Source organism: Corapipo altera, unplaced genomic scaffold, assembly GCF_003945725.1.
Source record: "Corapipo altera isolate COAL_440 unplaced genomic scaffold, ASM394572v1 0, whole genome shotgun sequence".
Lineage (NCBI taxonomy): Eukaryota > Metazoa > Chordata > Aves > Passeriformes > Pipridae > Corapipo > Corapipo altera.
In genome coordinates this window covers 38,508,526-38,522,287 of record NW_020884872.1, presented here as the reverse complement: position 1 = coordinate 38,522,287, position 13,762 = coordinate 38,508,526, and the positions used below count along the sequence as shown (strand labels likewise).

General features: G+C 35.2%; 1 protein-coding gene across 1 annotated transcript in view; it reads left to right on the top strand.

Annotated features, from left to right (window-relative positions):
- ITGBL1 (integrin subunit beta like 1) overlaps positions 1-13,762 on the top strand; it is a 142,025-nt gene that overhangs the window by 80,652 nt on the left and 47,611 nt on the right. The window lies entirely within an intron of this gene.

Genomic DNA, 13,762 nt, shown 5'->3' with positions numbered 1-13,762 from the left:
AAGTTTACTGAGAGAGTTAATTTACAGTAACTTTGCTGTTTCTTCTCTGTTTAAAATTACTAGATGTTGATTGACTTAGTGGAAGAGCAACAGTGCTCAACACATTATTAAACATTCCTTGCAGTGAACTAAGACAGTGAATCAATCTCTCGTGTTCTGTAATGTATATTGCCCGTCTGGCAAGATACCATCTCCTGAACTCTGAAAACAAAGCTTAGGGATAAGGGTCAATGAACACTCCAAAGAACAGTGCCATCGGCCCTTGCCTACTTTAAAGTCTTAATACCTTTTTAAGATAGCTTGACTGTATGATATCTTGTATGATATACGCTTTATGCTGCTCTGAAAGATATCTCATCGAAACCTTGACTGGTGCAGGAAATGCTGTTAATTCCAATTGATACAATTCACGGCGATATGCAGAAGGAAAGAGAAAGGCACATGACATAATCGTACCTGCGTAGTGACAAGAGTAGATGGAAACTGCATAAAATTTTGTGCTAAATAGCTGCCTAAAAGCAGGTGTAACTCTGCACTTCTGACCTTTGTGAAGTCTTACGTGGCTGATGGTAAATATGGCATAAAATATTCCGGTTGTAATTAATTTTGGGAGTTGGATCATCAACTACTATAATTTCATATAAAACTTTGGATGACATCATTCAGCATATCTTCAAGATTTTTAATTCTATACAAAATGTAATTTAGTAATACCGATCTGTTCATCTTTCCAACAAGTAAGTCTCCACAGACAGATATGACACCTTTAAAGGGCGGAAGGGAAACTGGAGGCGTGTATCAAATAATGAGAACTAATTCTATGCTATTACCATTGGAGCCTCATTTACTATAGTTTTATGTCCTTACAGTTCTGGTTTTTTTGTTCTAAGTCCAGTTATTAGTTAAGGACTTTGGAGTCCTCCTCTAGTATGATATTGCCAAAACTGACCAACAAAAAAAAAATACTACTTCTATTAGACACTGATATAAAAACATTGTTTTTAAAACCTAAAGCTTGTTGACTTAGTAAAGGAAGAGGATAGTAGAAGTTTTTATTTGAGTAGTTTACTGTACTTTATACATGACAGGATGGGGTCAGAGCAGCAAAGTGTAAACAATCCTAAGGTAAAATCTAGATTACTACCCCTGCTACCCGCTCTTTACTACAGACTCTTATTATGCAAATTGTGCTCTTTAATTGAAGTGTAAATTACGCTAATGTACATCATCTCTGAATTTGGCATGCTGTTTTCATTCATTTTGCATGACCCCTGCATTCTGAAGGAGGTATTAATTAAAGCACTACAGTAGACAGCCTGGCAGCAAGTAGCGTTATTAGCTGGTGTAAGAAGAACAGAGCATAAATTCAAGTAATGTGTCACGTTTCTAGCTTTCATCTCATCAACTTTGAGATTGAGCTCCATTATACATCTGTGTGCTTCAAGCAGAGAGGTAGTCTTGCTATGCTAGAACTTTAATGCTGAATGAGCTGGCATAACAGTCTATGTTACACCCTTATGTGCCAGACTGACATCCTGACCTCCACTTCTAGTCTGTTGAAGTCTAAGAAAAAAAATAGAGATAAATAGTTGCATCACACTCCTCTTATATTTGTCTATCAATAGTATAGGTCACTGATTTTAAGCTGCTTCTCTGATTCAAGCTCTGTTTGAGCCTTTCTCTCTCTCTTAATTGAAGGAGGATCGTCTGGAAGCTGCCTTTTGTTAGGAAAGCTAATTTGGAACAGTTGAGAATATTTCACCTTTTCCGACCTTGTCTTTTTTTTTATTTTTTTTTAATCATAAAGTGTTCAGGGGCTCAACACTTCAGTATTTCTCTGCAGAGAAAGCTACTTAATTGTCTGTGACCCACCTACAGCACTCTTGGCTATTGTTTTTAGATTTACCAGTTGTGTTTTTGGGAGACATCAAGTAGAGATGGAGGAACCAAGGAAAGACTGTAAATGAAAAGAACATTTCATTTCTGCAGTGAACCCTTACTTGCAGTAAGGTAATACAAAATGTTAATACAAAGTAATGAAAAAATGGTTCATGATGTACTTTTTTCTGCCTAAGTACTTTTTCATCTCTCCTGGGAGAAGCAGGGTGTGTTTTAAGTTGTCTGTTTCTGAGATGTAGATGATATTCTGAGAGTGAGGTAGTTCTATAATACAATTTATTAATGTTCTGAAGTTTCCCACTGGTTTTCACAGTGAGAAGTTTAAGGATTGGTAAAGATTAGAGGATATGTAATATATTTGTTTTAGGATAATACTTAGGAATTAGGGTTGCAGGATAAAAGTATAACAGTATAACAAAGGAATCTTTAAACCATGGCATCAATGGCTGGTAGAGTAGCAAACATGGATGCCACCTTGCAACGAAAATAATTTGACATGTTCTTTTTCAATATGGTATGTTTTGTTTCACATATGTTTCATTTAATTCTCACCAGCAAGAAAGACAGTACAGGACAGAACAAATTCTGATATTTAAATGAACATGCAAGAGGTCAACACAATTGTTTACATATTATATATTTATGTAATTATTTTTATGTTTTATATTAATAGGTAATTATTTATTGTGAGTGTGGTAGGTGTTTGCTACAGATCACCTGATCAAAAAAGGATGTAAATGAAACCTTCTTACAGCTGAAGGAATCTTCAGTGTTGGAGGCCTTGCTAATCACAGGTAGTTTCATTCACCTTGGTATCTGCTGGAAGATCAGAACAGTTCAATGAAATTCCCTTAAGACTGGGAATGAAATTCCTCCTATTGTAGGAAAAGATCAGCTCTAAGATCACCTAAGAAACTATCCTTAGTGATTTTCAAAACTCTGTGGGGTCACAGCCCTCAACAACTGCACTGGGTGGGCTTTGATCTAGTTGACCTCTGGAGGCTCTTCCAGCATACATGATTCCAGGAGCGTGTGATGCAACACGTGTATAAGATACCTTGTAGTCAATCAGCTTTTATTTCTTGTGCAATTTGGAAGAGGCTGGGATACAATTGTGCAACTGTTCATTTTGAAAAACTGTTTATTTATCTCTAATTACATGCCTTTGCTGGTTTTCAAGCTTATATACTTCAGATAGTACAAACAACTCAATAGAATAGCTGGAACCCCTAGTGTGACCAGGGATCACCTGCAGCTGCCACATTTGAAAAGCAACCAGCTGGCTTTGTCATATGTCAGTCTCCTTCGTCATATTACTGTCTACTTAATCATAGCATGTAGACTTGTTTTTCAGGAAATAACAGCAAAATAAGTGATCCATGCACAGATTAGTGCCAGCCATTTCGTTTCAAAATTTTAAAATCTGGTATATGAGTTCTAGTCTGGCTTTGCATTCTTTCTGATCAGAAAAGTAAAGGAGTGTGTTTCCCTGCTTGCTTTTTTTTTTCATTTTCTTTTCTCTCCTTTTTTTTTTTTTTGATTGAATGTTCAGCTCAGCTTTAGCTTTTTTCTCTGAGATCTATGAAAGAAAAGAAATCAGTGTGCAATGCTTTATTGGCAGCTGGCAGCTACCAAGAGATAAGAGTCAATGTTTGTGCCTCCACTGGTTAAAGGGGAGATAAACTGCACTGCTTTTATTTTCTTTTTTAACTCAGTGCAGTCTGTACAAGCCTACTAGCCAGCCATCTTCAATGGTTTTGTTTCTAATGACTCATACGCCTATTTGTAGGCACTGGTTTAGGTAAACCTAATCTGATGGATAAGAATGATTAGGGTACAAAAGGCAGAAATCTGTAAAATATTGGAGTTACTAATTTCACAGCTCAGGGAGGAATGGGTTTTCTGGTGACTGTAATAAATGGTCACATGAAATATCCCTTTTATTTTCTCAGTCAGTGCTTCTGAAATGCTACCATCTCTGGACACGTTGCAGATTTACTTTTGTGTGTGATGTCGTCTTCCTTGTTCTTGTTCCCTTGATTGTAAGTCTTCCTCCAGCAGACAAAGACCTCTTTCATCTGTGAAAGACACCTGTGAAAGACCTTGAAGGCCAGGATTGTCTTCTTTCTGATGGCTAGTTGTCTTCTGTGCATAGTCTCTTCCATATCCCAGTCTTGCTTAATTTTCTTAGCCTACATCTTCCCATTTTCAATTGATTTGATCCTCTTTTTCTGTCTTTCTAAATGCCAGTATTTAGTGATTACTAAATATATCTTTTGACATAGTTAACCTTTTTTTAAGACACCCCTGTTTTTGTCAAATAGTTTGAGCTTGACCTCTTTAGCAGAGCAGGGAACATAATATGGAAGGCAAACAGGAAAACAATAATATTTACCTTATGTTTATGTAGTATAAAAATCTCACTATTGAAATTATGTGTGAGAAAAAATAGTTTTGCCTAACGTCATGTGTGAATTCAGGTGAAACTTTCAACAATGCCTGTTCTCTTACACTCCAGTGATATTTATATCTGCAGAGGATGACTATATATTAGATGAATTCACCTATATATTAATAACATATAATAGATCAGAGCCCTAATTTATCAGTCCAATTTATCCTGTTTACAACACGGTAAATATTCAAAAAGTTCAGGCAAAGCTTTGCATAAGTGGATACTTGCAAGTGCTACACTTTGCTACAGACTGGTAATTTTGAAACATTTTCCTGTAGTGGATTGCTGTAATTATCATAATTGCCATTACCTAATCAAAGAATGGACTGACACTCATTTGTGCTAGACTTCCTTTGAATCTTTTGTCTGGTTTTTCTTTTTTATTTGATTAGAGAGTGAACTGCAGATAGACCTGCAACACATCGAGGCCTCTGATGGATGGTATGGTCCTCTAAAGCCTAGAAAGCAGATATATTGTTATCAATACTGGATGGAGAAACTGCTTGCTCTTAAGCAGTAAATCCTGATAGCTGGAGCTTTGCGGTGAAATTTCTTTAGCTTCTCTTGAAGGACACCTAACAAACTTTAAATATACTTGCTTTTGATATAATAAACTAATTTGTAGGGAAGTAGAATGTGAGCTATGCATTCAAGTCAGAGAAGATATAACCAATTAAAATTAATAATAATTTATAAAGTAGATTAAATTTTTGCTGCTCCAAGTTGTCATCCTATTTTGGTTCACTTAAAAAATAATGTCTGACCTTAAGTCAGGATTTGTGAATGTCTTGAGTACATGCAAAGATATGGGAATGAGTCACACTGCTGAAAAAAATTTTTCATTGAAATGCGCAAGGGTAATTAGAAGAAGGAATGTTTATGCAAGGAATACAACATGAGAGATAGATGCACGTTCATTTTACATTTGTAGAAGTGACATGGCTATTTAAAATGGAAATCCCTTTAAATACCTTCTTTCTCATAACTGATATATCAAGTATTTTTTGTTCAATCACAGTAATAGGAGACATTAAAAAAAATCTCTACTGGGAAAAAAGAAGCAATCGAGGTGTGTGTATATGTTTATGTGGGAGAGCTGATTAGATTTCACAGCTTGTTGACTAGAACAAATGTCTTCTGTAAAGTCATGAAGTTGTATATTGCAGCAAAAACTGAGATGAAGGCCTGTATTGTCCAAAATTTTTACTCATCCCCCAAGTAAACATATGTATATTGAAACATTAGTGTATGAGTCATTTGGAAAAGCAGAACTGACTTGTTCTGCACAACAGAATCAAGTCATCATGTTAAAGAGATGCTATCTATTGTAAACATGGAGGAATATTCTTGGTGAGGTTCATGTCAAATTTACCTAGACATCAAACTGTGAGATACTTCAGTGTTTGGTTTTGGTGGAATGATAGTACTTCTCAATAAGAGGAAATCTGCCCATTTCTTCTATATTTCTGTTACTATGAGATGAATTGTCATAACTCATACTTTACCCTATTGTCTTTAAAAGAATTACTATTGGGCTAACTTTTATATGCCTGCATCTGGGTTCTGTGAATCCCACCAGTTTATGAAATTATTTACCCCAACTGTAATGTTTTACTGCAGTGCAAATAAAATTAGTAGAAATCTACATGGGCTGGAGCAAAGAACCTCTGCTGTTGGTATGCAGATATGAGTCCTTTTTCTGACTATCTTGTTGTTTATTGAGTGTTTTGAGATGCCTTAGCAGTGACATCTACACTAGCAAATTAAATACTTCAATGTATCAACCCCAGGCACTGCAGCTTGCTTGCCTGTAATGTCAGATTGCTAGAACAGCTACTGACCCACTTTTGCCCTGTGCCAGCTGGTATTCTTTCCAAGCAATTTCTGCTCATAGTTCAGGAACTAATGTGGGCTAGTGACTGTTCCCAGTAGGCAGTCTGGATGAGGCCACTCTCATGGAAGACAGCTTGATAGTATGGATGCCAGTTCTTCTATGTCAATTGGCCTCAATGCCAGGGAACTGTCCCAATCCCATTTAATTGACTAGTAAAGAGACATCTATCAAATACTGTACTGTTGTTATTATAATGAAGATTGACTTTCTTCCTGCACTGTGTTGGTGTGGTATCTAGGTAGTGTTCAGAAAAAGATGAAAGAAAGACAAGAGCTTCCAACACCCTTTGTAAAGGACCCATTGCTTACTCTGAAGCTGTTACCTGCTCTGTGTTTTAGTTAAGACAGTCACTTGTGTAAAATAAATGCATCAATGCTGTCTCAAAATTGATTTTGTCTGGTGTAACAGATGATTAACAGGTTTCCATGTTGATTGAGTAGTTTGATTTCTTCCTTCTTTTGTGCTTCTTTTATAAAAACTTTTACTTAAAAATATCTGAAAGAACCTGAAAATTCAAATGAAGCCAATTTTAAGCTGGGAACTGTTAATTGAAAGTAATCAGGTTGTAGGTGAATATCAAGAGATATTTTTTTTTCAGGATCTACTTTTTGGAGAGAAAACTTGGACTTGATAGAATAATTTTAGAAGTCTAACTTTCCATGGTAAAAATGACACCCCACCATTTTTCTTAACTAGATTTACACCTGACCAGGTTCTAGCCTAATGCTTACTTGTTTATCTGTCTCACAGTTTCTTGTTTGAGGAGTTCCTTATTTCTCTCCAAGTATCTTGCTAGGTCATGCTTAGGGTACAAAATGAGTTATTCCACTCTGTGGTAACTGAGTATCAGTAAGTGTATTTGAAGCATATAGGTACAAAGATTAAAAATTTCTTTAAATTCTGTAAAGAAGAAAGCTATTAAAAAGCTAAGGAAATTTTATTTTTCTGGTAGTCAGATATAATCTTGCATGTTTATATCAATATCTGTGTTCTGCTTTATTAAATTCTAAAGTGCTGCTTGTCAACTTTGCAAGAAGCACTGACTGGTATATTAGAGATGCAGGTATTTCTAAGAGTCTGAACACTATAAAGGTAATTTATTAAGTCAGCAAATCTCATTCCCAAAGTATGTAGGTCGTTTTTTAACAAACTTTAACAAGTAACAAACTTTAAGAAATTAATACATTCAGCAAATGCTGAATTTAAATCAACATGACATTGATATTTAAACCGAAGTTTTACTGTGCTACTTTTTGAGGTTGCTTCTTTGGTGTGAATGTGCTTAATAATCAATATATGATTTGTAAGGAAAAAACCACAGTATCTTGCAGGAACATGTAGCACTGAATTTTTCTTTTTTTTTTATGAAAATAAAAACGAATGCTTTGAGTTGTTGTTAAGTAAGAATGTCCGTAGAAAGATGTTCTTTAGAAAACAAGTTCTTTAGAGTTTCAAAATAAACAGTTGCATCCTTGCTTTGCATAGGAAAACTGATGTGACAACATGAGCTCCCTGAGATAGAGAGATATGGAATTGTTTCCCTACTTTTATGTACTTCTAGAGATACTTGAGTGTTATGAAACCTGAACAGAGACTGGACTAAATATTTTACAAAGGAATGTAGAAAGAAGTGAGACTGGGAGGAAGTAGCTAGGCTTCTGATTTCTCATTGAGAGTTTTTGCAGTTATCAGTGAAAAGTGGGAAGTATAGTTAGCAACTAAAAGCCTAAACACTTTCTAAAATCTTTGCTAGATATGTCTAAATACTGATATGAAACTTTTGACAATAACTCCAAGGTAAAGGTGTTTCCTGCAATTTATGATTAGAGAAAACTTTCAAAGTTCAGTGACAGTTCAAAGTCAAGAAAAGTCGGGCTAAAAGCCAGTCTCCATATTGAGAAATTCCCAACAAAAGTCTTCTTCCCAATCAAAATCTTTGCCCCTGAAGTTTAGGTTCTTTTTCTGAGACGGGGTTCACAAAACTGTAATATATTATGTCATTTTTGTTCCCGGAGTACCACTAATGCACTTCTTTTACAGGAACTGCTGCAGTGTTTCTAAGCAATGGACCCATGGGTTTAAGAGTTCTGCCCTTTCCTTGCCATCTTCATTTGTCCAGTGCTCAGTATACTTTCAGGAGACAGCTTTGTCAGTTCTGTTAGGAAAATTATTTTATGGCACACTTGAAGTCAGATATTAGTCTGTGTCTGTGTACTCTTTAGTTTGTTGTCCAAATCACACTTCAGAAAGCCAATAAAGGAAGACAAGACCCAAAAAAATAAGTGCTTATGATTAAATCATACTTTCAGTGAAATTTACAGTCACCTCTGTCCTCCAGTTCTAAAAGTGAAAGCATAGTGTTGGGTAAAACCAAGCATAACAGCTGTCTTACGTTATAGAGCTTTTCAGAAAGACAGATAAATACCAGATTCAAAAAACTGCAGTCATAAAAATATTAAAACTTGCTTAATCTGGTCCCTCTAAGACACAGAGGAAGAGAAGGGCATGCAAATTAGATAATAAACATTAATTTTGTTATTTGAACTTTTGTATTTCTTGGTTGTTTTGTGTTTGTTTGTGGTTTTGGTTTTTTTCTCTCATGAGTCACAGTCATGGTTTTAAACCTAAGGTATCTGAAGACATGCTGTTCCTGATTATTTTTAAAGTGCAATATGTACAGCGTTTCTTTCTCATGTGTACTATAATAAATACTTACTATCTCCTTTACTTATTTATTATAAATCAGGCATTGCCTAAATACCTATTTCAAAATGACGGCACTTCAACAATTAATGTTTTTGGAAAATTGTAGGACAGAGAAATGAACATGAAGCTATATGTCTGGCGGGGTCCTTTTTATCAATTTACTCAAGAATCTTTTAACAGCATTGTCTACCTCATTCGTGCAGACCAACATTGGAACTGTGTGTTTGGAGTTAATTTGTATGACCCTTTCCTTGCTATACATGCCTTTCTTCTTTCTGTGAGAAGTGTCCATTTAGTAACTATTCCAGTACTGTGTATGGTTATAAGGCTGTGGAACATACATACACCAAAAATCCTTCTTTCTAAGTGGGTCATGAACCTAGCTGGTTATTTCCTACTAGGGACTTGTTTCCAAACATGAGGCAATGATTAAGAATAGCCTTTGAAGAGAAACCTGGATTCTTTCAAATTTAGAGATTTTTTTTTAAATAAATGATCTTTAGACTTGTTTGTAGAGTCTGAAAGTGACAACCTTACCCCACCTAGCAACTTACAAACACTGCTACTTATTGTTATTGCCGGTAGATGGCATTCTTTATATTAACTAAATAAACAACAGTTGGAAAGTTTTTTGTCAGCTTTTTTTCTGCAGAGTGGATGATAGACATTTGTTTTTCGGGGTATTCATGGAAATGATACATACCTGATATTTTGAAATGTTTGGCAAAACTACTTCAATTCAGCAAAGTGATCTTACTTTTTTCTTTTTTCTTTTTTTTTTTTTTCAAAATGAAAATGATTTTGGAATCATGTAATGATACAATTCAACTCATTCAGTAATTTTTACTTTTGTTTCAGATGAGGAAGAGAAAAGGGTTTTTCTTTTCCTCTTCTAAAAGATAAAACAAAATATTTAGTGGAGACTTAGAGTTTAATATTGTTGCTTTCATTCTAGAAAACTTTAAAAATATTTTTTTTTCTGCCCTATTACTTACAGTCTGCAACACTTATAGACTAGAGACACAACCATTTTTTCTGTAGTACTTCTGTAATGACCTGTGACAGAACTGAGGGAATTACCCAAGGACATGAGTCCAGGTGTAGTTTATAGCTCTCCAACTGTTTGGTTGGGGTTTCTTTCCCCTATTTAAATGCTTAAACCAAAGCCCACTAAAGTTAACAGGGAGATGTATACTGGCATCAGAATTTTTTTCACGTTTCAATGCATACTGAAGTAAGGGGGCTGCTCTCAGAGAAAGGTACATTAATGGAAGCTAACCAGAAGATTTTCATGCATTAATCATATTGGAACCCATGACCTTTGCAATGATAAATGAGCAAGTGAAGTGTAGAAGATATTTCAAGATCCATTAAATTTCAAAATGTGTTACGTATTCCAGTGTATAATGCAGATATTGATCCTTGTGGCTTTTGCATGTGCTGAATGTTTATTTCACAGGCAGGAAGTAGATAGGAGTCAGACACCCCCGAGAGAGTGTGGACTAGAAGACTAATTTTCCCAGCTGGGATACTGGAATACAGTACACTTAGTTCAGTTTGCTGCCACATGCGAACTCATTCCATCACTTTGTGCCCGTACAGTACCCAGATGTGAGCTTGAGGTCAGTCAGAGCAGCATCCTCTGAGATTCTGGGTAAATGAGCCTTCTCTGGTCAGAGGAGGTACTGCCAAATGTGGAATACTTTCCAGCTACAAACTATTGGTGATGACAAATACGTATCTATGAAATAAGGAATTCATATCGGCAATGGCTTAGTTTCTAAACCTAGCCTTTGAATGGCAGTGACTTTCAGTTCGTTGTAGTGTACAGCTGAGTCAAACTGAAGAACTAAGTAGAAAGACCCTTTGTCCCAGTAGGTCAATTGACCTAGATAAGCTTAAACCCTCTAATACTGAAGAAAAAAACCCAGATTTTTATCTTACTGCACATTTGTGCTTACTGGAAAGAAAATCTATTTTTCCCGGGACTATCAGAAGTCCTGTATATTGTGACCTGGCTGCAGTGCTGATTCTTGTCATAACCCTGTAATTTGAGGACCAAGCTGAGGGCCAGGGAAGCACAAAGATATTTTAATTATGTTTATGATTATGAACAAAATGCACATGGAAAGACTATTCAGGTCATCAATAATGCTCTGCTACCCAGAGGTTATCTCATTTACCCAGTCTTCATTGAAAATGTCCTTCAAAAACGCTACTTACTTAGGGAAAACGCTGCCACATGAATTTGTACCAAATGCCACCTTAACACATAAGGAATTACATTAATTTTAAGTAGCTTGAGAAGTAAGGTGTTTTTTCCTCACTGCATAAAGGTTCAGATTTTTATGCAGAACATGCACTGGAGCATAATTGAAGAGTAGCTCAAAGTGTTTCCCACTCTTTAAAGATTCATATAAGCTTTGAATGAACTCTGAAGCTAAAATGGATTTAATATAAACCAGAAATATCACAAACATATGCAGACATGGTTTTATGATGTAATGACATATTAGAATTCTGTTTTCTGCTTATCTGTTAAATTAGAGGTTCAAATTAATATTTGTTGAGTAAATTTGATTTAATATCCTAATCCATGCCTTTACCAAAAAGCACAGACTACTAATCTGCTTTATGATTTTTGGAATTATGATTAACTTGAGCTGGAATGCAAATGTTGTAAATTCTGGATCTTTTAATTCAAGTTTTTACTTAGAGCAACAGTTTTTGGGTTTGTACCCAAATGAGTAATAGTTTGATTTTATTAGTTTCAGTGTGTTTTCATACTTAAAAACTGTTACCATCACCATGAAATATGCTGATCTTTTCCACACTTCTAGATCTAGAAAGAATGGGGTAGATAATCCAAATACCCTGAACTTTCTTTTGTATTAGCTGTCTTTTTGTTTCATATCACAGACTCAAAGATACTTCTAGATACCTCTGTGTGACCTTTGCTACTGATCTGATAGCAACTGGAACGTGATGCAACATTGATTATCACATAATACAGAATTTGCAAGACATAAGCAACTCAGAGGCCTCTTGGTTTCATATATATGATGTGGTGAATTTCACTATTCGCATCTTACACTGATAAGTCATAGGTGACCGATTTTTGACTGGAGATATCACCATAATCTTATGGTCAAGAAGTTGTTTGTCCAGTTTTTGTGAGGATACAGAGGAACAGTAATTGAATAATAAACATTCAATGATAACTTTATAAGCATTTTGAGTAATTAACACAGCAAAAAAGGGTAATAATGAATAGAGGAAAATTATAAGAAGTGTAAATATGGGTCTATCATTTCCTAAGCCTTAAGAGTTTTTTGGTGGCAATGGCAGTGAAGTAGAAGGCAGGGGGAAAAAAGCTCTGAAGAGACAGAAGGAAAGGCATTACAAATATTAAAAAAAATATTAATTAATACTAATACAGGTTTTCCAAAGGCCTGAAATGAAGTGCATTATGATGAGCAGTTGTACCTAAATCAAAGCAAGTTGTGCAAAAATCTGTCACCTGTAGAATTATGCCACAATCCAAACTTCAGGCATTAATTACAGTTCCATTCTTGAGTCATCTCAGTGAATATATTAACAGTAGATCACAGGAATTTCAGATAAAACCTCATTCCTGATGCTGAGTATTGTCAAGCTTATAAGCATCTTGAAGTGATCATCAGTCTTTTGGGTAGGAAGCTTGCACATCTGTAAATTTGCAAGTTTTATCAGTTTCTATTGAGATTAGGTAGATCATTTATCAGATGACAAACTTTCAAGGATAATCTAATAAACAGATACTCTATAGAAAGAAAAGTGATCTGTAAGAGTTCATTCTCCTATTCGGCAGTTTTTCTTACTTCTATGTTTAATTTGTAAATTTTTCAGATTAGAGTTTATTTTCTTTACAGCAAACAGTTATGAAAATTGACATGATGGGTTTGGATCAGCTAGACTTAGCTGCAATGCAAATAGGACATGCAAACATAGCCAGTGATAAATAATATCTTAAATAAAATCTGAGGGTCCTTTAGGTGTAAATGATAACTCACAGTAAATGAATGACCTTATAAATAACGCTCACTGGTATGGAATTGCATATTGACTATCATTTTGTCATATGACAAGTATATCTCTATTTCTGAAGAGCTCTCTCTGAGGTGCTAAATGGGGTTCTTTCTCAATGGGAATGACTCATATCATCACAAATTTGATATTGTGACATTTTCAAATTTTATTCCATTTTGTCCATATAGCTTAGTGTTAGATTCTTGAGAGTGTTATGTGTTGGCTGAACTGAGTCAGCAAGGTGACATAATCTCATCTAGATTCATCTAAAAGGATTGTGGAGCAATAGATCATTTAGATAATGGAGTGCTATAATGATTTATTCTGCTTAAAATCTTGTAAAATAGAAATTTCTCTCCTCACAGAGGGGTGACTTCTTGACAACCATCTTTTATGAGTTAGAAAAAGGCTATTCTGCAGGTTTTCTTTGGGGGTTAACATACCTAGATTTCCAGCAGTGAACCATTTAAGGTGGATGACTATAGGCACTGTATTTTCAAATGTAAGACTTAATTTTCATATATCTTGCTTTTGTCTGTAAACAGTTGAGTGGGATTTACTTACATGAGTACTTCCAGAAAGTGAATCTCGAGTTCAGAAAGTTAGAGATTTGCATTCTTACTGCTGCACTTCTATTACTGAAAACTTAAGACAAAGCTTGGCTCAGCAAACCAACAGAATTTTTCAGTCTCCTTCCAGAGGCAAGTAAATAAGCCAGTCAGAGATCTGATTACAATCTT